General features: G+C 38.1%; 1 long non-coding RNA gene across 1 annotated transcript in view; it reads left to right on the forward strand.

Moving 5' to 3' along the window:
- The window catches only part of LOC144053999 (uncharacterized), a 161,787-nt gene extending 135,191 nt beyond the window's left edge, over positions 1 to 26,596 (forward strand). Inside the window, exon 5 of the long non-coding RNA XR_013294575.1 lies at positions 25,864 to 26,596. This is a non-coding gene — a long non-coding RNA (uncharacterized LOC144053999). The remainder of the gene's footprint in view (positions 1 to 25,863) is intronic.
- Positions 26,597 to 27,237: the final 641 nt, after the last annotated feature.

The following is a 27,237-nucleotide window of genomic DNA, read 5'->3' on the forward strand; positions in this document are numbered from 1 at the left end:
CATCGTAAGGGACATAGCAACTGTATATCACTGCAAACAAAATAATGACTAGACATAAGAGTGACAAATGTATCATCATCATAAAGGACAGAGTGACTGCATAGCAACTACAAATATTACGAGAGACATCGCGACTGCATAGCAACTGACAACATCATTGTCATAAGGGACATAGTGACTGCATAATAACTACAAATTTGAGAAGAGGCAGCAACTGCATATCAAACTGACAACATCATCATAAGGAGCAGTGATGGCATAGCAACTACAAATATCATCATCATCATCGTAAGGGACATAGCAACTGTATATCACTGCAAACAAAATAATGACTAGACATAAGAGTGACAAATGTATCATCAACATAAAGGACATAGTGACTGCATAGCAACTACAAATATTACGAGAGACATCGCAACTGCATAGCAACTGACAAAAACATCATCATCATAAGGGACATAGCAACTGCAAAATAAGAGTGGCAAAAATTATATACTTTTTTGTTTACCCTTCCGACAATCATTCAACTGTAGCACCAATGCGATCCGTCACAGTTCTATCAACCTGCTCATACATCAACATCTTCTAAAATCCATTTTGAAGGTCGAAACAAAGGTTGGCTCGAGCCACCTTGCAGCAGTTTTCAATCGATTACAAATGTCCCTGGAGACAGCCCAGCACCAAAGTGATTTATTGCACTCAATCGGAAGCCAAAAACAAAACAAAATCTGTAACCCAAAATCACAAGCCCTCACTGCTCGTTTGACACTTAAACAAATATAAATGCTCACAAAGTATGAGGAAAACCAGCATGTGGTCTGACTCATGAACTCTTCCTTCACATTTTTCACCAACGCAAACGTTTTCATCTCCGAGTTGCGGTGCCCTTGCCCGTCTTAATTGCCAGTAAATGTTTCTGGAGATTACGAATTCCAATGTTAATTACCGCTGACCATCGGACTCGGTGTCTTGCAACCTGCTGCAATCTCCTGCAATCATATTCAATCTTAGGAAAAAAAAAAGGTTCTTGGTGGATGTAGTGAATGGAGGGAAGGAGGTAGTTGTCAAAATAGAGTTTCCTAAAAAAAAAAAAAAAGTGACATGTATTTAAAAAGGTTGGTCTGGATTCGCCATGCATAATGAAAACGAATATTATATTTAAAATGCAATAAACGACATCACATGACATATTTTGTCTACGCTGTTATGCTTTCAAAATAAAAACATATATATTCCAGGAAGTTGTCAAGTGCATTTGAAGTAAATAAATGCCTCCTTCAAATAATCACCACCCCTTTCCCATCAAAGAAAAAAATATATATACTGATTATCTCAACTGAGCCCATTTTAACTCTGTTGCTAACGAAAACAGCAGCACTTTCAGAGTCTCTCCTATTGATTTAAGTGGCATACTGTCAATGAGGCATTAAGATCATTCTGATAATCAAGTAACATTGTCTAACATTCCCAAAAATGAACACATCCACCGTATGCAGTCAAGTAAATAATCATCCTCAGGATTTGCTGGATTTAATTAAAGTACGCGCCAAAGTAATTAAAAGCTGAACATGACATCGTCTTCATAAAAAGAAAATGTTGTAATTCATATTCAATCAGTTGTGTTGCTCAATAGGTGTTCATAGAAGACTAAAATGAGAAATACTGTTGGAAGTTGGACTCGTTTGGAAAGATTGCATTCAGAGTATTGCAGTTTGGTTGAAACAAAATGTGTCACAGTTGGTCGTAGTAGCAAGTGTTTGATTGGGACGGCTCGGAAAGATGACGCAGCTCATGGAGCGAATGATGAACAGCATGAACAAAAAAGCATGAACAAAAACGAGACGAAAATGATACAATTTTGTAAAATCTTGTCCCTGCTAATATGTCACTGTGACACTGTCATGTGACGCACAGTGACACACCCACTTTCAAATCTGCAGCTAGCGAGTGCAACATGACAGACGGGAGGTGGATTCACGGTGAAAGGTTAAAAAAATAAATTAAAAAAAAAAGGAAAATTATAGTAATGTTAATCAAAACACTGACTGCAACGCATGAAACCGAGCTGTTCCTAATATTTCGACCTCCTGAGGTAACAAAAATATGACGACTATGAGACTTGAGATGCAATAAAGTGATCTTCTCTTCATGTCATAAACATTTATGAAGGAGCAACATTAAAACCAGCCAATATTAAATTCCACTCATATATGGCCTGTTTTTTAATAAATGTTCCCACACTGGAATATCACCGCAGCTCAATTTTCTGCTCAATAAATCCAAAAGGAGATTAAACATTAGTTCCTAGATGTGCTGTGGTGTTTTAGAATCACGCGCACACACTCGCACGACTACCTCGTTGAGACTTTTAAATGATCACGTAAGCGAGGATTAAAGGAAACGGAATCTCCCCTCGACGATAAAGATAATTACATTTTGGTCAATGATATTACTTCGAAAATGCGACTTTGGGGAGCTTTTCCGCGTCCTTGCTGTTGTGTTATGATGAAGGCCATTTGGAAAATGTGCATTTTACTTATCAGCGTGTGTTTGCTATTTCTATGTTTATTTTTCTTCCCCTCCCCCAACCGGCACAGGTGTGCCCGAGAGAGAGGTGCTCTGCTCTTGAGAGATAACCTCCTTTCACGTTAAAGACGTTGTTACAAAAAAAGGCTCAGCACCAAAAAAAAGCAAGGACGAAAGTCCACCGTCGCGCTTACATTTGGGAAAATAATCGCCAGATTGCAGTTTTGGATGACAAGAAAGGTGGCATATGTAAATTCCGCAAATATGGCTTGTCAGAAAACACCGCAGACAGCACAAGTGCACTTGTCGTGATGCTAAGGAAGTTAGAACGTGTGCTATGAAACTTAATTGGTGTTTTGGATGCGATCCAATTAGGGTTTCAAGACGGGGTCAGGCTTTTAGATTGGGGTTGGAACTTGGTTTTGAATTTAAAATAAGGGTTTTAAATGAGTACGGTTCGTATTTAGCTCATTTGCTCCCAAAAACGTATAAATATGTTCTATTTTAAATGTTTTAAGTGTCCCAAAGATGTATTTATACGTGTTTTATTTCATTAAAAAAAATTAACGCTAGAACATACATACAGAAGGTGTTGAACGGTTGAAGCAATGGTAGTCATTACAAAAATGGTCAGCAGGTGGCAGCAGAGTAGAAGAGATCAACCAGGACCACGTTGCAAACAATCTGATTTCACCACAGTTCTAAACAGTTTTGTTATATTCTATATGCTAATTTCGGCAAACCAAAACAGATAGAAATATGCTTTTTTTTTCCTGATGAAATAAGAAAGTCTAATCTTTCTTTTGGTAGGTTCCATGTTTTTTTTTTTTATAGCCAAATGGATGGATAGAACAGAATATTCTGTGGGCCTTGCAAAATCAGCCAAAATCCAGTAAAACAGCCGGGAGCGAAGGGGGTTGCTTCAGTGAAAATGGCTGCGAGTGAGTTAAAGAGACGTTCAAGCATTAATTAGGTTTTCAAACTATGTCTTGGGTTTCAAATTAAGTGTTAGGGTTAGAAATAGGCTTTCAAGTGAGGATTTTTAGTATTATTATAATATTATATTGAAACAATTGTTAACGATTTGGGTTTACTGGCTTTGGGTTTCAAAATAGGGTTTTTGTTTTCCCATATTTAGGGCGTCAAGTCAGTTGGGCTTCAAAAATGGGTTTCACATTTAAATGGGTTTCAAGACAAAAGTAACGATTTCAAATTTGAGGATTCAAACAAGGATCTGAGTTTCTACCGGAGATTTCAAGCCTGAGTTCAAGTATTATTTATATATATATATATTTAAGTTAGGGTTTCAGACTAGTTTCAAATCAGGGTTTTAGGAGGGTTTCAAACCTGGTTTAGATTTTAGAATTAAGATTTCAAATCATTTTTGGGTTTGAAGGATCAGTTAATGTTTCAAATTTGGGTCTCAAGCCAGCGTTAGGCTCTGAAGAGAACTTCATCATTAAAAGTGTGGGTTTCCGATTAGGATCAATCAGGCTTTCAAGGTGGCCACTTTATCGTTTCAAATGAGGGCTTCATGTCTTGGTTAGGGTTTCAAACGAGTGTTATCTTGAAATTAGGATGTGAAGACAGGGTTGGGGGTTGCAAATTAGAGAATAAAGCCTGATATAGGCTTTCAAGCCAGGGTTTAGTTTTCAAATGAATAAACCAGTAGATATTTTTACCACTAAATGAAGAATGAAAAAAATAAGCTATGAGAATGATTTAAAGGTGAAAAATAAACATGACTGTAGGCAACGCGCATGCTGTGCCTGACACGTAACAGATTATGATGAATACATAATAATAATAATCCTCACTGCCATCCTCACCATGTGTGGCATGTGTGATTTTATTTTTAAAAATCTATATATTGCGTTGCCATCTGCTTGCCGTGCGTTGTGCACGTGTGGCGAATTTGCATGCGTGTTGAATTAAGGCCAGCCAGCCAGGAAGCGAGAACTTCGCAATGCACGTCGGATAATTCCATAAAACACAAAACACACACCGTTTTACTCGCTTTACATTTCTGATGGTGATGCGAATGTTTAATGTTTTGTTCATTTAAAAAAAGGGAATTTCGAAACCGCTCCTAAGGTTGCACCAGATTAAAAGTCGAATTGTGAGCCAGTAAAATAATGATACATTTACTGTGAAAACGGTTCAATATAAACATTATTTTCCCGCTACATTAATTTGTCACATGAAGAAGATATGGCATTCTAATTTCCATCGCCTCTTATGTGCAGCTTGTTGTTTTTTTTTGTTTCAAATTAGGGTTTTAATTAAACAATTGTTTAAGGTTATTTTGATTAAGATTTCAAATAAAGGTTGTATACCTGGTTAAGAGTGTCAAGTTTTGGTTTCATTCCTGGGGTCGGGTTTCAAGCAACGATAATAGATTTTAAACCTGGGTTAGGGGTTCAACAAAGATGAAGGTTTCCAGGTCAGTTAGGAGGAGTCGCAGTAGGGTTTTAAGTGAAAGTATACTTTCAAATGAGGGTTTCAAATAAAATTAGTAGGCGGTAGGCTTTAAAGCAAGAGTTTGGTTTCAAATGTAGGGTTTCAAGCCAGGGTTAGGTTTTGAAAGTGGGGTTTAATTCTGGGGATCGATCTTAAAAGTAGAGTTTCAAGGCAGGGTTTGTTTTTAAAATTTGGGGTTGAAATCGGGATTGGGTTTTGAAAATAAGGTTCGAAGTGAGGGTTTTGTTTATAAAGTAAGGTTTGAGGGCAGAATTGTCGGCGTTTTGGTTTTCAGCCAAGCATTTTTCATTTTCGGTTTCGGCCAAACGTTTTCATCTCGGCGAATCCCTAGTTTCAAATTAAGATTACCGGTATCACTAAGGCTGTTAAATTTAGTTTTAGGCCATGTGCAGGGCTTTAAGATATCATTAGAATTTGAAGTTATAAGTTAGCGTTTCAAGACTGTGTTGGACTTTCTAATTAGAGTGTAAAGCTCATGTTTGGGTTCCAACCATCACATTTGTTGCTTGAATTCTTTCTGTTCTCTCATCGGATAATTCATCATGCGCTCCCTTTTGTCCTTTTAATCAGAGTGTGAATTTCAAATGGAGACATCATCTGCTGTATTGAGCATCATCACCCCCCCCCCCCCCACACTTGCCTTTGCTCCTGTTCAAATGCAATCCCACCGAGCGCTTGATGCTCTGCCACAGGCGAGTCAGCTGTTGGCCTCTTTTTTTTTTTTTTTTTTTTTTTTATGGCCTACTTTAGAGCCAGAATGGAGGTCTGTGGAACCTGGGGATTAGCACACCTACATCTGCGCATGGCCTTAAACTGTTGTCATAAGATGGAAGTGCAGCTGTACGACGTTCCTAGTTTGGACCCGCGTCGCTGACACGCATGGCTGACCTTGGGAAGTTTTTTCACGTCCGTTTCCTCCGTTTGACTGAACAGCTCCGCTATTATCAGTCATTTTCTCCATGTTTCTGATGGTTATTGTTGCTGTTAAAGGCATAGAGATGATCTGCTTCATCACACACATACAAGCGTCACAAATAATGGGAACATGACAGATTTTTAGCCATTAAAGCCTGTGAATCCTTAATCATATTTTGGGAAATACATCACAGCAAATAATTTGTCCCATTTTGTTTTTGTGCGTGTTTGTTTTTTACATTGAGGTTCAAACAGGATTTTTAGCCACAGTGAGTTAGCGCGGCGCTAAACATGTGTACATCCGACAAGCTAACTTGTTTTTCAAGTTAAATGCAATCATAAAATTTAACTTAGAAGATAGACATGTTAGCAAATACTAAGGAAGTGAACAAACACTCAAACCACTACAGTGTTTAAACTTGGTAAACTTAGTTTTAGCAATGGAAAAAAAGTCAGCACTGACGTTAGCAAACTCAACAAGCTAATATGAATTTTCTAGCAGACTGCTGATGTTGAGAAATAAAGTAAGCGAATTCTTTTTATTCATGAATCAACATTGATCTAACTTGTTTATCTATCTATCTATCATTCCCTTTTAATTTTACAATCTGTTCTGCATTTACATTTACTACAGTCCCTGAACCAGTTGGTATGCTAGCAGATTTGTGCTAACAATAACTAACTTGGCTAGCTAGCTTTTCCTATTGATAAAGACTCTTGACTAACACACCAAATGAGGCATTGGTGTGTTAAGAAATATGTCTCAATTAAAAGCCAATTATACATCCATTTACAGTTTCAGTACGTGTTAAATGTCATTATTCTTAACAATTTTAGTAGGTATGATTAGCAAGCATGCCTGGCTAACTTTCATTTCCAAGTTGAGCACGCCACCGCAAAAAAGGTGGTAAAGCCACTGTCAAATTTTCCAGGAGATAGACATGTTATGATAAAAAAAACAATAACAATTTATTACCACAAAAAACACATGGCGATAAACGCTATTAACACATGCACATGTCACAAGGTGGTTGCTACAGTGACACCACACCGGTAATTAATATTTAACGAGCAGATCTAAAAATAGTGGCGACTCGCTGTAAAGTTGCCAGTGTACGTGTGGGGTTACGTGTTGTGCACCTTCTGTGCAACCGCGCCATGTTGCCTCATGTTGGAATGACACTCTTTGTCTTCGGCGTGTGCGTTGTTGTTCGGGTAGAGAGATTGTTGATTTTCTGAATACAGACCGGAGATCGGTGAACAGGTCCTTCGAAGGATTTATGTTACAGAATATTCTGGACACGGTTTACAGACAAATGGCTGCAGTCCTCTCGCTAGTGTGTCTTTTTCAGCGGACTCGCAGCATTCTTATACTATCTTGAAAATCCCCCAGCCCTGAGTTCAATACACGTCGACAATCGTAAATAGATAAGACTTTTTACACTTTTACAGCATATCATCCAATACACATTGAGTTCAACCCCAGACACCGGCCCATGTGGAAACAGATGAGGTCCTTTAGACATGATGACATGAGCAGAAATTGTGACAGCACTTACAAAGACACATCCACAGATAAAAGTTCTACTGAGAAAATAAGTAAATTGAAACAGTTATGACTAAATCTAGGCAGAAGAATCTCAACACTCATCACAACGGCGTTGGCGGTACAAACGGGAGGCATCTGAACACACACACACACACACACACACACACGCTAATGTCGCTAATGTCACACTACAGTCCACATTTTAACTCCGGATGGACTGACATGTATGACATCTGTCACAGAGCATCCAAATAAGTAGAGACCTGTAATGGAAATTTACTAGAACTTTTGCATGGGATCATATGTGACATTATTTTGACACATGGTGAAGAAGCAAGTAGTGTTAAATGTTAAGTGTGACTTTTCCAAACAACCTTCGTGTGAATGCACATTGTATCCAAGGCTAAATCACAAAACAGCAGTGCTTTTTTTTTTTTTTTTTTTCCTCAACGCGTGCCATGTGAATAAAGTCGCTTTCCCCCTCCGTCGTTATTATTCATTTGTCTGCTCCATCAAGGTGCGACGGCGGGCGTTCGGCACCAGATGCTCTTTATTATACTCCTGTTTACACAGCACAACTAGCTTGAGGCAGCCCTGAGCTTCCACTTAATGGATCCGACCGGAACAACAAACCCATTACAAGTGCGCTACCAGCAACGGTGTTGCCAGCCCATGGGATGAAGTTGCATTAGGATTGTTTGAAAAACCAAAAAATAGACAAGTTAAAGCTCCCGTTGTTTCTTTTGTTGTTGGCTGTGCTCATTATTCAACGGTTCACGCCGCGTACGCTGCCGGCGTCGCCTCCTCGAGAAAAACCCAACGAGGCCGGCTGGAGCTTCACCGGTGGAAGCGCCGGCGTTCAAAACAAATAGATTCCGCCTTGGCAAAATGATCAAGGGCCGGAAAAGGAAAAAGAACGTCGTGTTCTCGGGATCGGATCATAACAACGGAACATCTGCTTTCACAAAGACAATTGATATTGTCGTATCAATTAGCCAACGATTGTTATATCTCGGATTCCGAAGCACTTCCCCTTCCTCTAACAAACTGATGATCCATTCTTGCCAAAAATAACGCATATATAAAAAAAGTTCTTCTGCTCGCAAGTTAACCTGTTAACAATTTTTTACAATAATATGTTCTATGCAGCCCCACTAGTCTAAATATTGTATTGTGGTTAATATTGCGTTAGTGGAATATGAGTTAAGCAGTAAAATCCAGCCGTTTTTATTCATCTCAGAAGGCGGCCATTTTGCTACTTGCTGTCGACTGAAGACGACGTCACAGTTGATCAGGTCTCAGGTAACAACCAATCACAGCTCAGCTTCATAAAACAGGCATGGCGTTGTCTCAGCCCTGAGCAACATTGATGTCATCTTCAGTCGACAGCAAGTGGCAAAATGGCCGCCACCTGAGATGGGTAAAAATGGCTGGGTTTTGCTTTATAACTCAAATGTAATATTAATCAGAATGACATGTTTAGACTAGTGAGGTCACATATAACATAGTATTGTTAAGAAATGTTTAAGGTTGACTTAGGTTAAGTCGCCGCCCACCGCGTCAATGTGAAAGCACATTTTTCATCTGCGCTAACTTAACCTTATGAAATGAAAGGCTGAGGAAAGTCAATCAGTGACCAGGCGTCATGTCAGCAGGTCAAGACAAATTGTGATTTCCTTTCCTCACATTTTCCAAGTTCCCTCCAGTAAATTGGGTCAGCAGTGGCGCTCAGCGCCATCTGATTGTGATTGATCGAGGTTTTTGTCTCATTGGGCCAAAAAAAAAAAAAACACACACACAAAAACTTTCCTTTTTTTGCAATCATTACTTCGCAGAGCTCTGATTAAATAAACTTCGAGACACATCAATCGATCACCCGCTGAGTGGAATCACAGACATCCGAACGTCTCATCTCTTTGTCAGGGTTCCAAATTGGTGGTGAGAACTGAATTAATTTACAAAAATATACTATCGTTTTTAGTTGCTTATTACCCTTAGTGTGCTTTAAGCTGCTTAATGACACCCTAGTTTTAGTTTATTGTAAAATTTTATACACAACAAAAAGTATTACACTCACTGTTTAAATACAATAAGTGCTTAGCTTTGAAAATATCGCCAGTGCTAATGCTAAAGCTATTGTAAAATCCCATTGACATGCTAACAGGAAATTAGCATCGACCTCCGCGAAGTAATGTCCCTTCAAATAACAAATATTCACACACACAAGCTGTAGAAACACATACACACATAACAAAACAATACTCAAAGGCGCATATTCTTTGCAAATCTGAGAAAGAAAGAAAAAAAAGTTACTAGAGCTCAGGTCCAACTTTCTTCTTCTCTTATTTCATTGTGTGCACGTACATGCACGACACCACACTGCCCCTAAGAGGCCATCGTGTGCACAGCAGGAATTTATTTTTCTTTCTTTATTTATTTACTTTTAATGTCAGTATTCTAATATATTCTTAGTTTACTTTGCTTCTCAGTTAATTTGTGGCTGTTCTTTCAAGTTATATTTAAAGCTTATATTTCAAGGATGAAAGGAATTGCAACACACCAACACACATTATTACCACCTGATATGGCACGAAATATGACACCTGAGATCCCAGGTTACACCAGTAAAAAAAATATAATTAAAAAAAAAAGGATAAAAAATGAATACAATGAAGTGATAAGGGAGATGCGTGTTCACCGTTTGTGGATGAAGATAACAAGGCAGCAAAGGTGTTGGATGTAGCATAATAAAAATGTAACAGGCTGGAATTACATATTGTAAACAAAGCAAAAAGACAAAACCTCAAAAAAATGGAATGTTCAAGAATAAACTGCTCAATGTGCAGGGAGAAGTCGGCATGACCACCAGGCTATGAAGCTAATTTGAGTAGCAATAGTTTTTAGTACAATAATAGCAATTATTATCGCCCTGCCCTATTACATGATAACGCGTTTTCATTGAGGGACTGAATTGGTCTGTTGTTTTGTGTAGTTCTCCCACTGGAAAAAAAAAAAAAAAAAAAAGATAGCCTCAAGTGCTTTTCTTCTTCAAATTAACGGTGAATGTTTTCCCTCAAAAGGTGCCGAACAGCAACAGCGGATGACTTTTCTTTGCAGAGCACTTTTTATTAAAAGCATTATGCTCAAGTCAAGAGATTACACTCAGCAGAACATTTTGCTTTTTTTATGGCTTAATTTCAATTCAGTCATTTATCACAAACGCACGGTTCATAAAAGATTACCGTCTTGAAAAAAGGGAAACTGGTGATGCTGGTCACCCGATCTATTAGAGATATGAGGCATTATTCAGTTGATTACTTATGTATTCATTTATTTACTCCGATTGAGAGCGCAAACTTGAGATACAAGCGTTGTATGGATGCAGTAAGTGAACTCAAGTCAGGTCAAGTGGTATTTTGGCAAAAAGTGAACAATTCTTCAAAACAGGGGCATCAAGCCTTTAAAGCGCAGCTTAAAACATGAAACAAAGACAATTGTTGTTGTGTTGTGGAATGAAAATGCCAAAAAACTGTCTTTAAAAAGACCCTGTAAGCTTAATGCTGACATGCTAAAGATTAGCATCTACAGTTTGATACTTAGCCCTTTAAGTGACGGATATTTGAACACAAATGATAGACCAATTCATGTAGACACTGTTACAGTACTTGCATTCAAAACATTTGTATTCTTCTGTGAAAAAAAGTGGTACCTTGAGCACAGAAAAACGAAGAAGAGCCATTCTTTGTTTATCTGTATGACTGTATTATACTGCCCCCAGGTGGCCAAGGCAAGCACACGCAAAGGAGCAACAGAATGAATCGAATTAAATCATTAAACGGTTTAATTCTTTTACATTCCATTTCATTATGTTTTTATGAAGTACAACATTATAGCGTGCTGTTTTGATGCTTGATGTTTTTGGGTGAGGTTGGAATGGATTCACGGCATTTCTATTCATTTCAGTGGTGAAAGATCATTTATGATACGCGTGTTTTGAGTGTGCTCACGGAGCTAATTAAACTTGTAAGGCACCGCAGGAGTGTCCATTTCTGCATTCAAATTTTCAGCAAGTTAGCTTGTCCCCCAAAATAACACCCCCCCCCACCCCGCCAGTCTTGAGTTGTTTTCAGGTTGTTTTCGCAAAAAGAAAACCTGTATTACTTTGAATTCCCAATCCATCAGCTAGTCCAGACTCACGGATCGCAAACTAAATGGATTTTCCGTGAATAGTGTCTGCTGCACTCACTGTTGTGTTGCCCTAATTTTGCTTTGTTATTCCCTATGTTGAGTCTCCCCTGTTGCATTTCAAACAAACACACTGTTGATTCTCACCATGAATATCAAAAAGCAGAGATGAATATGAATCAGGTCCCCCAGGTGGTCTCTTAAACGGGGCGGGGAACGGGACACGGGATGCCAAGGGGGAAATTCTCCATATCCATCCATCCATCCATCCATCCATCAGGGTTGTTTGTTTCATAAACTGCAGCCAGATAGACAACATGAATGTTGATATAATTTAATATTACTGTATGATTTTATAAAGGTGAATGTTCCAGAATGCTATTTTCCTTATTAAAAAAAAAAACAACACTTTTTTTTTCTTCTGGGAGGCTGGAACGGATTAATGGCATTTCCATTCATTTCAATGGGGAAAGATGATTTGCGATACAACAAATTTAATTCATATCTCAAAGCACCATCATGAATTTAAATTTCGCACCCTGGCAGCCCTGGGTCGGCCCTTCCAGTCATTTTGCACACAGCCCCCCCCCCCCCCCACTAAGCTGACCAGATCTGCTTTTCTGTTTCACATCGACATCACGCATAGTGTCGATTTGTTCGGAATCAGATTTATTGGCCAAGTACGTAAACATACACAAGAAATTTGTCTTTATAATCACAACACGTCCAAGAAATATGAAAAATAATGACCAGCAGAGGGAGACAGAACGAGAAGTTTGGCGGGTCAGAAATTAGCGCCCCGAGATTTTTCAACTTCGGGTTAACTGGATTTCCAATGAAAAAAGCACGACAGAAGGATGTCTTCTCATGATGCATATTGAGGCACTTCATTGTGTACACAATTTAATGAGACACAGCGTCAATCCATAATGAACATTATTATATTTGTTAATACGGATCGCGTTTATGTTAAATATGTTGTCGTTCAGTATGTTTTGGTTTGTTTCCGGCGTCACGTCTCACCAGCGTTAAACCTAAGCAGACGACAATCACTTGTGGGAATTAATGGAGTGCTTAAATTAGCTTTAGGCATAGCTGACTGCCATGTTGTTACCTTTCCCCAAGAGAAGATCACAGGCTGTGAGTGTGTGGGGTGGCGAGTTTTGTGTGCGTATGTGTGTGTATTGGCAAACATGTTGGCCCACCACAAAGACCGCCTTTGTAGAAGCAATGCGTTCAAGCTGTGTGATCCGAGCTTCCTAGTCAGTGATGCGGATTTGAAGCACCAAAGCAAAGGTTGCTAACGTGATCGTTAGCTATAAGGCGGGCATACACAAACACATCATCGGACCAAATTTCAACATTTTGTCATCTCTTGCGACAAAGTCAGGGTAATCATAGTCAGGAATCTTTGGATGGGGATTTTGCTCAATAGTAGCCGTCAGTGTGGCTACTAAAGAAAGTGAAAATAGTAGGGGTGTCATCTAATTGAAGTTAATTTAAGCTTCCTTTAACATCACAATTTTTTTTAAAATGCACGATTAATGACCACCCCTCACTCTAAAAATAAAATAACTATGGGTCAAAAATGGACCGTTCCTCTACTTGGGTCAATTTGAGTCAAGAAATGGGTCTTCTAGGGTAAAACATCTTCTAAATATTGGTTAGATCCTTTACTTGGGTAAATAAAAAAATGGGGGGATTTTGTATAAAGCGACCCTTAAAGTGGATCGGTCCATTTTTTATCCATAATTGGGTTACTTTTGACCCAACTGTTTTTAGAGTGTTTACTTGGAAAGCCACGTCTGTGTCAAAATTTAGCAGTAATAAATAATTTTAATAAATAATTAAATTGATAAATGATGCATATATATATATATAATGTAGTTTTAAAAATGTAAATTGAATGAATGAAATGTCTGAGCGTTATGTTATGAACGCTGTCAACGTCTTACAAATGCAATTATGCCATCTAGAGGCAGAAAAATGACCTTGACACAAACCAATATCACACTAATTTTTTTACTGTACAGTACATCTTTTTTTAATTCAACTCAAGTTTATGAATTATTATGAAATTACTGTATCAATGACTACAAGATGCAGCCATCTTTCTATTAGTTTAACATTTTTTTCCATTTTTATGTTGGCAAGAGTATCATTTTTAAAAATATTTTTTATTGTACATTTAGATATAAAATTTGCGATTAATCGTGAATGAACAATTTTAAAAAATGATCGGCTTGACTCCCCTAGAAAATAGATTTATTAGGAAGCCTAATCATATTACTGTTAGAATAACAAAGAGAGTACAGTGGTACCTTAATTTACAAATGTATTCCGTTCCATTCCTATACTTGTATCTCAAATCAACCTTCCACATTGAAATGAATGAAAATGCCATTAATCTGCTCCATAAAAATAAACTTGTTTCTGGGTCTTGAAGGGATTAATCATATTTTTACTAATTTAAATGGAAAACGTACTTTGGTTTGCAAACCTTTTAGTTGTCAGACGAGCTCTGACATTATACACACATATGTACCTCGCTTTAGCAAAACTAGCCTGTGCTCCAGTTTCATGTTTACATTTAAATACTGACAACAATTAAAATGTGTGAAGGTTGTGCCGGCACGACGAAGCCAACGCCACAAAGGTACAACCCGAGGCAGTAGGTTGGAGCCACTCTGTGGAGATGCATCCATTTTGATCCGCCGAGGCAGACGAGGGTGGCGGGTGGCCGCAGTGTGTCGTAGCGCGCCATGCAAGGCAAATAGAACCGCTGCTACGCCCTCTCGGCATGCAAAGCAGATGTGCTGCATACAGGAACAGATGTAGCGGCTGCAGGATGACATGCGGCTCCTGGTTTGCGTGTGTGTGTGTGTGTGCGGGTGTGAGAGAGAGGTGAAAACAATTCTGAGAGCTAGTATAGAAATGAATATAAATGTGTCATACACCAATGGTGTCGAGCCCGCATAAGCTTCGAGTACGTTGCGTTGCGTAAATGGAATCCAAGTCAAGTCATTTTGAACAGAGATTCTGTATTCAGTAAACTGATGTTATTTTCACATTGACATCTTTTACACACAAAAAAGTATTTGTCTATTTATGTATGTTGGAAATGAGCTTTTTGAAAAACTAGAGGGACAAAATATATATATATATATATTCCACGCAGTGCTGTAACATGGGCACATTTTACTTTGGATATTTTTAGGTCAATTATTTTCATCAATATACTCTTATTTTTTTATTTATGAATTTACATTTATTTTTTTATCAATTTTCACTCATTATTTAAATCACCCTATAGTCCTGTCTCATGCAAATGAGCCACTGCTCATGCTGCCGACTACTATCATACTAATCGTCAGAGCTGTAAATAGAGAGAGTTTGGCTAACTCAATGTTTCAGCAGGGTAACAAGATGGCGTCCGTATGTCATGTGACTAGCAGTTGACCAAGCGTGATTGGTCACGCTGTGATTAGTCAACTGCTGGTCACATGACATATAGATATATACATACGGCTATGCTTCTCATGTTATACCGGCTCCCTCTAGTGGTACGCGAAAGAATCGCTTAAATACAGTTCAATTGTGTTTAACTTTGAAGTCCAATACCTTTACATTGACTGACTGTTTTAAAAGATTTATTCAGTTACAATTTTTCATTTAACTAAACATATCAATACATATTAATTGTATCATTATTTTCGTAGTTTAAATGCACTGTTAATGTTCAAACAATGTAAGTGGTTTACAATTATATAGTGGGAATAACATCTTTTGTTCATGGTGGCACTTGGAAAACAAAGTATTATTATATATATTTTTTTTAAGTGGTACTTATAAAAAGTTTGAGAACCACTCATATAGCGGTTCTGTATGTAGCGTATATAGCAGATGCCTAAAAAAGAAAACAAATAAGAAAAATAAATACCCTCGCTCAGAAACGAATTGAGTAACTGCTATTGATTAGTGTGAAGGGCTATCATTTATTTTGACACACATATCTCAAATTACAAATCTGCTCAAATTACATTTAAAATTGGCTCAGGCAAGCACAAAAATTGGTCAACGCAAACATTTCTGCCTCAAAATGGGGAGGAGGGCGATTATTTGAGTCATTGATAGGATAATAGATTCTAAAAAGATTTGTCAGTGGCAGCAATAATTGGTATTAATAATCACGCAGATTTTATTTTTTGACACTGATCATGTTAACGACGTCTCACAATAATTAGGAATCCGATAAATACGATTATGCAGCGCTATAAATCTTTCCCATTGTTGACATTTTCAAATGATCACTTATAGAACGTTCCTATAAAATCACAATGCCCCATCGCTGGAGCGCTATCATGGAACAGGCCCGTGTGCTACTCATGCGGTGACCCCTGCCCTCTAGCTACTCAACTAATGACAACAACACAGCACCGGAACTCAGTGACGGTGCTAAGAGTCTAATAATAGACGTCGTATCTGCTGCTATAAACTGCAGAAATCATCACACGAAGTCACACGCTCTCGTGGTTTGACCTTGAAACGGAGGCATTGAGGTGAGGTCTGGGAAATGGCTTCCTGAGAGCCACATTAAATTCACCTCCCCCTCACCATCCAGGGGAGAGGAAAAAAAAAATCCGTCCGTCTGATCCCCTCTCATGATCCGATGGGGAGAAAGCGAATAGCGAAGGGCTGGATTGCGGACGGTTATTATCCCGCGGTGCCCAAGCATGTCACGTCTCTGCCGGCGCACACGCTGACCTCTATATTCCATCACTTAGCAGCTGATGATAAGATGGAGGAGAGTTACGCTCGCTCATTCACGCTCGGCCAATTGGAAGTGAATATGCGGCGTGTCAGGGTTGGACGTGTTGACATATGTCAGGTGTTGCGCTGATGAAGGTCACACGCAGCGCAAACAATCTCACACCCGCGTTTTGCTGGTGAATAATATCTTCCTTGATGGCTGGGCTAGAACAGGGGTCAGCAACCTTTACTGTGTAAAAAGATAAACAACCAAAAATCAGCCTTGACCCAAAAACATTTAATTCGATTTTCTAACATTTTTGTCAATTTTGTGGACATTTTTATAGCCATTTTTTTGTTTTTGGACATTTCATTTCTAAGTTTTTGAATGTTTTCTTTTGTGCCTTTTTTATTCAACTCTCTGACATTTTTGGGAAATGTCATGGACATTTTATGGTAATTTTTTACTTTTCCTCTTGATTTTTCCACGTTAAAAAAACAAAAAACTTTTCATCTACCTTTCATCTCTCTTTCTGACAACTTAAAAATTTGGACTGACATTTTTTGAATATTTAATTATTTGTTTTTAATTTAATCATTAATTCATTTAAAAACTTTTTTGTCTAAAAATATATAAATAAATGTATGTAATAAAATATTAATTTCTAGTTTTTTTTATTTTATTTTTCATAAATTTTTTGACTTTTCTGCCTTTCTGTAAAATTTCTGATAATTGGTAATTTTATGGCCATATGGTAATTTTCTACCTCTCTTCATTTTTTTGACATTTGATTTTTCTGCCTTTTTTTGCTACCAATTTTCTAACTATTTTACAATTTTGTGGACATTTTTTTTTTCTAGTAATTTGGGAATTTCTTTTGTTTTTGACATTTCATGGTCAGCCTTTAAATGTGTTCTTTTGTGCCTTTAAAAAAAAAATACTATTACTATTCCTCTTGATTTTTGGACATTTTATGGTATTTAAAAAAAACTTTGTTTGTCTACCTTTTGTCTCTCTTTCTGACTACTTAAAAATTTGGACTGATATTTTTTGAATATTTAATTATTTTGTTTTTTGTTTAATTTCAGGTAATTGGTAATTTTATGGCCCTTTTCTTCATCTTTTTGACATTTTATTTTTTCTGCCTTTTTTTGCTACCAATTTTCTAACTATTTTGCGGACATTTTTTTATAGTAATTTGGGAATTTCTTTTGTTTTTGACATTTCATGGTCAGCCTTTAAAAATGATTACTATTACTATTCCTCTCTTTCTGACAACTTAAAAATTTCGACTCTTGACATTTTTAGGATATTTAATTATTTCTCTTTAATTTAATCATTAATTCGTTCAAAGAATATTTTGTCTAAAAATATTTTTACAGATCCAAAGGGAGCCAGAGTTAGAGGGACTAAAGAAGCCACATCAGGGACTCATCAGGTGACTTTACAATTGCGATGGATTACATAATGCGTCCTCTCAATGAGCAAAGATCTAAACCAAGAAAGTTCTGAGCCTGTTTCCAGGACTTCTAATGGTACGTTATGATCGACAGTGTCAAAGGCAGTGCTGAGATTGAGGAATAATTGTATTGATGAGATGTCGGCGTCCTTAGCTAGAAAAAGGTAGTTTTTGCAAGATCAGTCAAAATGCTCAAAACCAGATGACACATAATATCAAAGTGTTTGTCTACGAGGTAATTTATCACATTTCTGTGATTGTTGGGTGGGATAAGCATGTCATACCAAGTAAAAAACCTTTTTGGCGTGTCAACTTTTCATCAATTTATCATCCAGATAAATATCCATCGTTAGTTGTACTTTTTTTTTTCCACTCTCCATGTGTGCAATGTGCTGCACATGTATGAATGCGTGATGTGCTATCAGCTGGCGTGTCAAAACATCGCCTCGTGCCATCTGCCAGCATTTTCAAAGGTGCAAAAGAAGAAGGGTGGGGTGGGGGGGGAAATCATCCCATAATCCCCAAAATGAGCCCATGAAAATGGTGGCGGGCTTTCAGGCTGTTCCGAGGCGTAGCGAGCGCATTCACATAATGACCAGTCGCATCATTACCGTTTGGCAAAAGAGGCGACTTGCAACATTAACATGGAGGACGGACGGCGTGTGATCAACATGCATGTGAGCTCTGCCTGCTTTTTAGGGGAGCTCAAATCAGATGAAAGGTGTGCAGAATAACGAGGGAGTTCACGTTGCTGTGATTTCTAGGACAACCAAGTACGGCAAAAAAAAAAAAAAAAGTCATTTTTTTGAAGGAGAATTATGCAAAAGTTGTGTTTTGCATGCGGAAAAGTGTCAGCGAGGCTACCTAGCAGAAAAAAAGCCCTACAGTCCTCTCTGTATGTTGCCACAATTTATTTGAAAGCAACAATATTAGCATTCAATATTAGCCACCTTTGCAGCATATTAGCTGTTCATGCTTATTTGCCGGTACGTGTAAATGTTTTTTTTGTAGACATTACATTGCCAACATCACAAACTTTGGAATAGTTGCTATGGATGATCAAGCAAATGCGAGTTTGTTTATTTATTTATTTTCCAGGTTCACACTATGCTCCCCTTTGGGAGCATTGCTTGAGCCGTGTCACTTTCTTTTTCGTCCGCCCTCTTCCTCGTGTCATCCCTTCTTATCTATGATCTCAGGCCACGTTTTAGCAAGTACCGACATTCATTTCTGTCTCTGTATGATCCTTATTTTTCATGTTTTTTTTTGGACCCATTCCAAAATTAAAATTTTCGGAGGTACAAGATCATGTCTTCGGGTTGACAAAGGGTAAATTAGCCTTTAAAGTCACTCTCTGCAAAGTGATATAATTAGCTAGCGGGACGCCTTGAAAATAGTTTAATTGTTTTGTCTCTCCGGCAATAAACATGCACGCTACCTTTGCATATTGCCAATTAATTTGACTGCTTCATGTGAGGCGACGCAAAGTTCAGCATTTGCGCCATAAAGCTTTGCTCACTGCCAGACACCGTACGCTTGCAAACAGACAGCAACAGGAACAAAGAGCCTTCAACACTTCCTGCTCCTTACGTGTCAAGTCTTGACAGAGCGCTGAGCTGCAAGCCACGGGGCAGGAAATCTCATTTTTCGACCAATGGCTCCTGCTAAACATTTTCCCATCTGGCAGAATTGAGTTGAAAATGGAAGCTGGCCGACATTCTACAGTAGTTGCATTTAAGCGATTATTGTGTGAATGTTGAAGAGCACTCACCCATCTGTTATTCAGTAGCTACATGCTTTTTCTTCTTCTTCTCCCCATTTGTTATTCTAGTCCACATCTTTCATCCGATTCAAAATATTTTGCTTCGTCCACGTGAGCTCAAAAACAAGGCAATGCACTTGTCCTTATGGGAAATGTGGTCTTCCTTCAAGTATAACATTACCGCTTTTGTCCATATGGCGCCGCCATAATCAACATAAACGGAAAGTTCCTTAGTGTTGCTTTAAATCAAGTAATCAGTAAAGTAACTAATTTACTTCTCAATAAGTAAGTTACTCTTAAAATCAAGTAATCAGTAAAATAACAAATTTACTTCTCAGTAAGTTACTCTTGAAATCAAGTAATCAGTTAAGTAACTAATTTACTTTTCAAATCAAGTATTCAGTAAAGTGACTCATATACTTTTTTAAATCAAGTAATCAGTAACTAAGTTACTTTAAAATTCAAGTAATCAGTAAAGTAATTTTGTTACTTTTTAAATCAAGTGTACAGTAAAGTAATTATGTTGCTTTGAAAGTCAAGTACTCAATTAAGTAACTAAGTAATTTTTTAAAACAGGTACTTTGGAAAGCAAAGTAATCAGTAAAATAACAAATTTACTTCTCAGTAAGTTACTCTTAAAATCAAGTAATCAGTAAAGTAACTAATTTACTTTTCAAATCAAGTATTCAGTAAAGCGACTCATATACTTTTTAAATCAAGTAATCAGTAACTAAGTTACTTTAAAATTCAAGTAATCAGTAAAGTAATTTTGTTACTTTTTAAATCAAGTATACAGTAAAGTAATTATGTTGCTTTGAAAGTCAAGTACTCAATTAAGTAACTAAGTAACTTTTTAAAACAGGTACTTTGTAAAGCAACTAAGCTACTATTTCAAGCTAACTGTGGCAACAGCTTTTAGATCAAGCTACCACACAACTTCTGCGCATGAAAAATCTGACACTGAAAATGGTAAATAACGCAAAGTGAAGATGATCACAAACATGCAGTTTTTTAGTGGTTGTCAGATTCGAACAACCTGGAAAAGTAATCCAATTGTTGCTTCAACATGAGCTTATACTGATGCAATCACATATTTCTAATGAAAAGAAAAGACTCGTACCTGAGGTTTAATTATTGAAAATATGACACGAAATTATGGATGTTCCACACGGAATCACTTGATTTATGATCATATATATTTAATGCATCACACGGCGGTTTAGCCAATTCCCAATTTAATTTGATTTCCCCGTGTAACCTCAACAAAAATGTCAAGACGGACGCCAACCAAGCCCCCCCCCCCCCCTGGCTGGCTGTATATTAAATTACCGAGCACATGAATGTTTTATTGAATGAGAAAATATTGAAATTCCGACATTCCACTCGGGTCGAGTTTGTTCTCACACTCCTGTGCTCTTAAATTGATTTCACGCTCACTGGCTATCTGCATGGAAAATAACGCGCGGCATTATTAACTGAGGGAAAGGGAGGAGAAAATGGGCCGCCAGCGTGCCGCATCCTCGGGTCCAAAGTGGCTCCTCGCTCCTCAAATGAGCTTTGTTGTGCTGTTGCCGAGACCCGCCGCAACAATCTCCAGCGTCGATCAGCGTCTGCGTCTTCCTCTCGCCGTCCTGCTGAGTCAGAGGTGCCGACCTCATGATCGATTCTGAACGCGTCAGCCTGGCCAATGCCACTTTAATGATGCCAAATCCAATTAGCTCCAACTTTCAATGAAAGCCAATTTCAACTCTTCTAATTGTATTTTTTGCTTATTGCCTTGTTGTAGTTGAGCCGCTTTGTGTCGTTTGCCTCACAGCTGCCATTTGTGCCATTTGGTTTTAAGAGAGTTTTAGAAAATAGTCGCAATGACACATCAATTGTTGATCATCTCACGACAATAGTCATAATACGAAACAAAGGATTTTTGAAGTATGAAAGTAGTCATGATGAAAAAAAGACTTAAATGATAAAAAGAGATCATTTTCAGAGAATTCCAATGCATTTCAATGCGATACAGATTTACACATTTGCGCATATTTTCAATATTTTTAAAGATATTTTTCCTTTTTTTTTCTCATTTGCCGCTGTGTTTAGTGGAATGCGTATATTGAATATTTATCAGTGTTTTTTGTTAGATTTTTTAAAGTTTTTTTTTTTATCCTATTTATTTCAATGACCATCAATTATATGCAGCTTTGCAGATTTGCTGATTTTAATATAATTTTTTAAAATATATTTATTTTATTTTATAATGCATTTCAATAGGTGTCTATTATAGCCTACACACTCTTTTTTTTTTTTTGCGTATAATTAAGACATTTATTACTCATTTATTAGACATTTGAGCCATTTGAGGCAAATACTGTATAACTAGGATTCTCTAAATGCCTCTGAGCAAGGCACGGCGTGTCAAGCCGCGTCAAGGTGGGCACATCAAATTAAACAGAGTGTATTTAAGTGCAAATGGAGCGTGAAGTTCCATCCCGGCCCATTGAAGCAGCAGACGGGCCTGCCGGGCCGACGCGGCGCACGCACGCACGGCGCGGCCAATAAGAAGTGGCAGCCGACAGCTTTGGAGCGCTTGCGCTGGATCCATCATACACAAGTTTACACAAGCACTCACCTCCGACACTCTCGTCGCTAACAAGCCGCCGTCTGACGAGTGGAGTCTGTGCGGCGCGGCGGCGGCGGCGCAGGATTACAACCTCCGCTCGTTAATTCACAGCTTGGAAAGCTCTCGGCTTGATTAAAAAGCACTTTGCTGCATCACCTTCAACTCGCTATCTGCGTTCTTACTCAATGAACCGAATGACCTAGAAATTGTTTCGTCCTCATGTCTTCTGTTATTTTTTACACATTTTTAGCCAATTCAAAGTGTTGAAAATGATTTGATAACTAATCTATTAACTGCCTGAGAAGTGTTTTAAAACTCCGCCCCTTCCCTCACTCCGCGGGAGCCGTTCACCATTATGGTGTTAGGGTTAGGGTTAGGAAAGGACAGCATTAGGAACAGATCACAACAAAAAGGAGATCGGTGTATCTGTGATCGATTGCTATTCCTAAAGTAGCGGAATGTCTGCCACAGCTAATTTGAATCTGAAAAAAAAATTAAAGTGAAGAGAGTTGCATTTGTAGTGAGAATCAAATATAGTTTTAAAAAAACTTAAATAGATTTCAGCATTTTACATTCAGTTTCAATTTTATTGGACTTCAGTTCCTAGCTAATAAATTCAAATTGTACCATTCAAATTCAGTTTTTCAATGCAATTATTCCAACAATACAAATTCAGTGTATGTAATTCAAATAACATTTTTCAATGCAATCAGTAATGGGGTTCCCATACACCCATTTTTATTCGAATTTTCAAGAAATGTGAAAATAAAACTGCAAACGCTAGAAATTCAAAAAAGGGCCCAAAATGCGCAAAAAAGTTTTTACGTTTCGAGGGGGTGGATTTTGAAGCGTATCGAAAAAAAGAAAATGAGAATTTTTGCTATGAAAACAGGTTTTGTGAATAACCGCTGGCAAGACCGGATACATGTTGCACATTTTGATGATATATTATGTCACACGTACGTTTGTAGTCACAAAGCAATGGCGGATGATAAAGTTAGGTTTGCTTGGGGGGAGGACGAAACAGAAATCTTTTTAGAGTTAATTAAAGAAGCGAATATTAATGCTATTTTAAAGAAACACTACGGTTAATCAAGAATTACAAAAGAAAACTCCTAAAGATGTTATCGCACGGCACAGTCGCTTCCTGTTCTTCTTCTTTTTTAATCGGATGAAAAATGACCAAATGAGAGCAGGTTGAAAACTTATGATTTATCAGGAATGAAGAGCGAAAGGCGCCTGAATTTAACATGGAAGAGATAGGCGAATTCGTCCGACTTGTCCTCGCTTAAAGTGAAAATAAAGGTACTAAATGACACCTTAGCCAAATAAAAGTTAGTTTGTTTGAAAGAAGACACTCGTGACTACAAAATGTGAGAATTTGATGTCTAGTGAGCAAAGATTGTGGCCATGGTGACGAGTTGAAGTGAAACTTTTGCAAATAGAAGTAGACTTTTCTTTTTTCCCGCCACTCTAAAGTTAATTGGTCAACAGAGTGCGGTAGAAGCCTAATTCACTCACTGTCTTTGAACCCGCACAGGGGGGGAGAGCTTTCATTCCTTAAAAAAGATTTTGACACTGAGCTAAAGATGGGAAAAATTCCTACAAAATGAGCTAAAATTCGTATCGGTCGGATAACGTATGCGTGCGCAGCGTGTCTTGGAAAAAGGTGCTTGATCTGTAATTTGTTCCCCCTTTCTCCATCCATTTCCTATGGGAGTTTTTTGGGAGTTTTGGGGGAATTGCGTCGCCATGGTAACTCGGAATTCCTAGAAAAGTAATGCCGCACCGAGTCAGATCGAGCCGCATCGTTTGATACCTCATTTGTCCCGGTGCGATCTACGGTACGGGCCGCATTTTTGCGGAAAAATCTCGGGATTTTCTAGGGTGGAGAGTAATATGTGCTGCTTTCAGCAGTCCCATAACAACAAAATAGAGTCACCATAACATTAGAAAACCGTCATTTTGCATGGATGACACAGAATGAAATCATAACATTTAAGAGGAAAAACATCCTACTTTTACAATCCAATGATTGTTTGAAGAGGCTTTATTGCATAATCCGTCGTAACGTTCCAAAACGAGTCCTAAAAGTCCTAATGAAAAGATGCTTTTCAGTAAGTAATTCTTCAGGTAAATGTTAACATTTGTAATGGGCTGTGTCACATCCAGAGTAAAACCTTTCATCAGCGTCCGCTGTCACCTGATCCGGCATTTCACACAAATTAGTGGCGCGGCTGAGGCGCCTCCGATCAATCAGGATGAGGAGGAACACCTCTGCTGTCAACTTTAAAAGCATCGCCTCGGGCTATTTCACAGCGCCGCTATTTGTCAAAATCTCGTGACGAGAAAAGAGCGGCCAATCTCGGCAAGTGTCAAATATCATCTTCGGTTAATAACAACCAACACAAAACGGCGCCATCACGACTTTGGAGTCTTGATGAGGAAGATGAAAACACAGATTTTCATCCAACAGACTACACATTTAAGTTAGTGTACTGCAGTGGCGCAAAAATCCCCCCCCCCACAATTTTTTTTATATATATATTAGGGGTGTGAATTCCCTAGTATCTTTCGATTCGTATCACGATTCATAGGTCACGATTCAATACCGATTAATCCCGATCCGAATCTATAAATTGATTATTGCGATTTATTTATTTTTTTACTCAAATTTAAAACATACAAATCAGTAAACTTGTACCTGTACTCAGTAAGATTTTTATGAAAATGTATTTATTGATCTGAAAATTGTGACTTATAACTGAGCCACTGCATTTAACAAACAGGCTGCAATGTGTTTTATGTTTGAACAGCACTGAAATAAACTATTAAGGCTTAATGTTCCATTAATATAACATTCTTCCATGCTTGATGTGTGAATCCTAACCCTAAGTAAGACGTTTTGTTGAATATTTCCATTAAAAAATTGATGTTTAAAAATCGATTCGGCCTCATATTGAATCGATTCGAAAATTACGTGCTGTAATATCGCGATATTTTGCCAAATTGATTTTTTCTAACACCCCTAATATATATATATATATATATATATATATATATATATATATAATGATATATAATTGCTAGTTGTGGTGTGTATGAAGCCGTTTGAGGTGGGGCCCATGTCGATCAGCAGATGTTGGAAAGTGTATCTTTGCACCAGGGGGCTCTTGAACAGATGAAAGCGTGTCGGGAAGCTGACAAGGAGGCCGCGGGGCGACGCCTCCTGTGGAAGCGCAACTAAACACTCTTCCCAAAGAGCTGGTGGAGAAAGTGGAGCGAGGATGGCGGTGGCGGTCCGATGCTCCTCAAGCCCTGTTGGCGTCCATCATGGGAGATGTTAAAGACCTTTGGACTCACTGCTGCACTTTACATCTACAGGCTAAAATCTATGGACTCAATTTGGACAACGAATTAGACATCGCCCAGGGACGTGTGGATCAAAATGTATATTGTGTTTTCATTTTGTGAGACATTGATCTAGCTAGGAGATTTGGAGAAGACACACATTGTTGCAGCGCACTAAATTGCATCTTGAAAAGGGACATTCTGTGATGAGACAATTTCTCTCCTGCTCTCGCCACCCTTTCCTTATTGTTTACCCTCATTTGGGTTGCAGGTGAGCCGGAGACTTGTGACGAAAGGCACAGCACACCCTGTACTGGTCGCCGGGTTCACACCTTTCAGAGTCCTCATTAAACCTAACCTGCGTGTTTTGGGGACATGGGAGGAAGCCGGAGTTCCTGGAGAAAAACCCAAGGATCAAACCCTCAACAGCTGAACTAAGAAGCAAATGTGGTAACCGTGAGCACACCCTGCTGCCTCGACTTGATAATTATTGGAGATGGTGGTAAAAAAAAAAAGTCTATCTCACTTTGGCAAAAAGTTTCAAACTCGTAGCTTTCCACTGCTGTTCTCTTAAGATGGAACCCAGGGCCAGTAGATATCATGAAAACAGCCCCAGAATTGAACCAAGTGTTGGGAACATTACTTTCTAAAAGTAGTTAGTTATAGTTACTCATTACTTGCAAATAAAAAGTAACTGAGTTAGCAATTAAATTACTTCATAAAAAATAACTTGTTACCAGGCAATGTAACTATTTTCACTACTTAAAAAATAATGCTTTATATCAAATAATATAGTTTTTTTTTTATTGTATTTTTATAAAAAATTCTAATTATGTCCAGGCTATATAGTGTGTTTTCATTTATTTTTATGAATGTTTGTCACATCAATGTCTCCCATCACTCCATAATGACATATATCATATGTTCTGCCCCTGCCAATTACTACAGCAATCAGAAAAAAGAAAAAGATTGATTCCTTTCTTTTCTTTGATCCTTCCTCGGGTCTCCTGACAACCTCACGACTCTAGCTGGATTCTGAAGTATTCGGTTTAGGTGAACGGTATGGGATTTTTTAATAGGTTTTAGTTGAACTAATGAATATATACGCTCACACGCACGCACACATGCACACACACACATATACACACACACATGCACATACTCACCCACATACAAAAAAAAGAAGGAAACAAAAGAGAGAGCAATGATGATGACATGTCAAATCAGTAAAATTACCGAATGAACAATACTGAGCTCTCTCGGAACAAAGAAAAAAAAGAAAAACTGTGGTTCAATCAGAACCCAGGTTAAGGGGGTGAAGTCAACCCTAGTCTAAATATGGCATTCTGGTTAATATTGCGTTAGTGGAATACGATAGATAATAGATGAATATGATAAAGAAGTGACCCGGAAGTGACCTAAAATCAACAGGAAGTGACCTAAAATCAACAGGAAGTGACCCCAAAGTGACCTGATTTCAATAGGAAGTGACCTAAAATCAACAGGAAGTGGCCCGATTTCAACAGAAAGTGACCCCAAAGTGACCTGATTTCAACAGGAAGTGACCTGGTTCAACAGGAAGTGGCCTGATTTCAAAATCCATATTCCACAAATATAATTTTAATCACGATGAGTGAGGTAGCAT

The sequence above is a fragment of the Vanacampus margaritifer genome, chromosome 6 (assembly GCF_051991255.1).
Source record: "Vanacampus margaritifer isolate UIUO_Vmar chromosome 6, RoL_Vmar_1.0, whole genome shotgun sequence".
Classification (NCBI taxonomy): Eukaryota; Metazoa; Chordata; class Actinopteri; order Syngnathiformes; family Syngnathidae; genus Vanacampus; species Vanacampus margaritifer.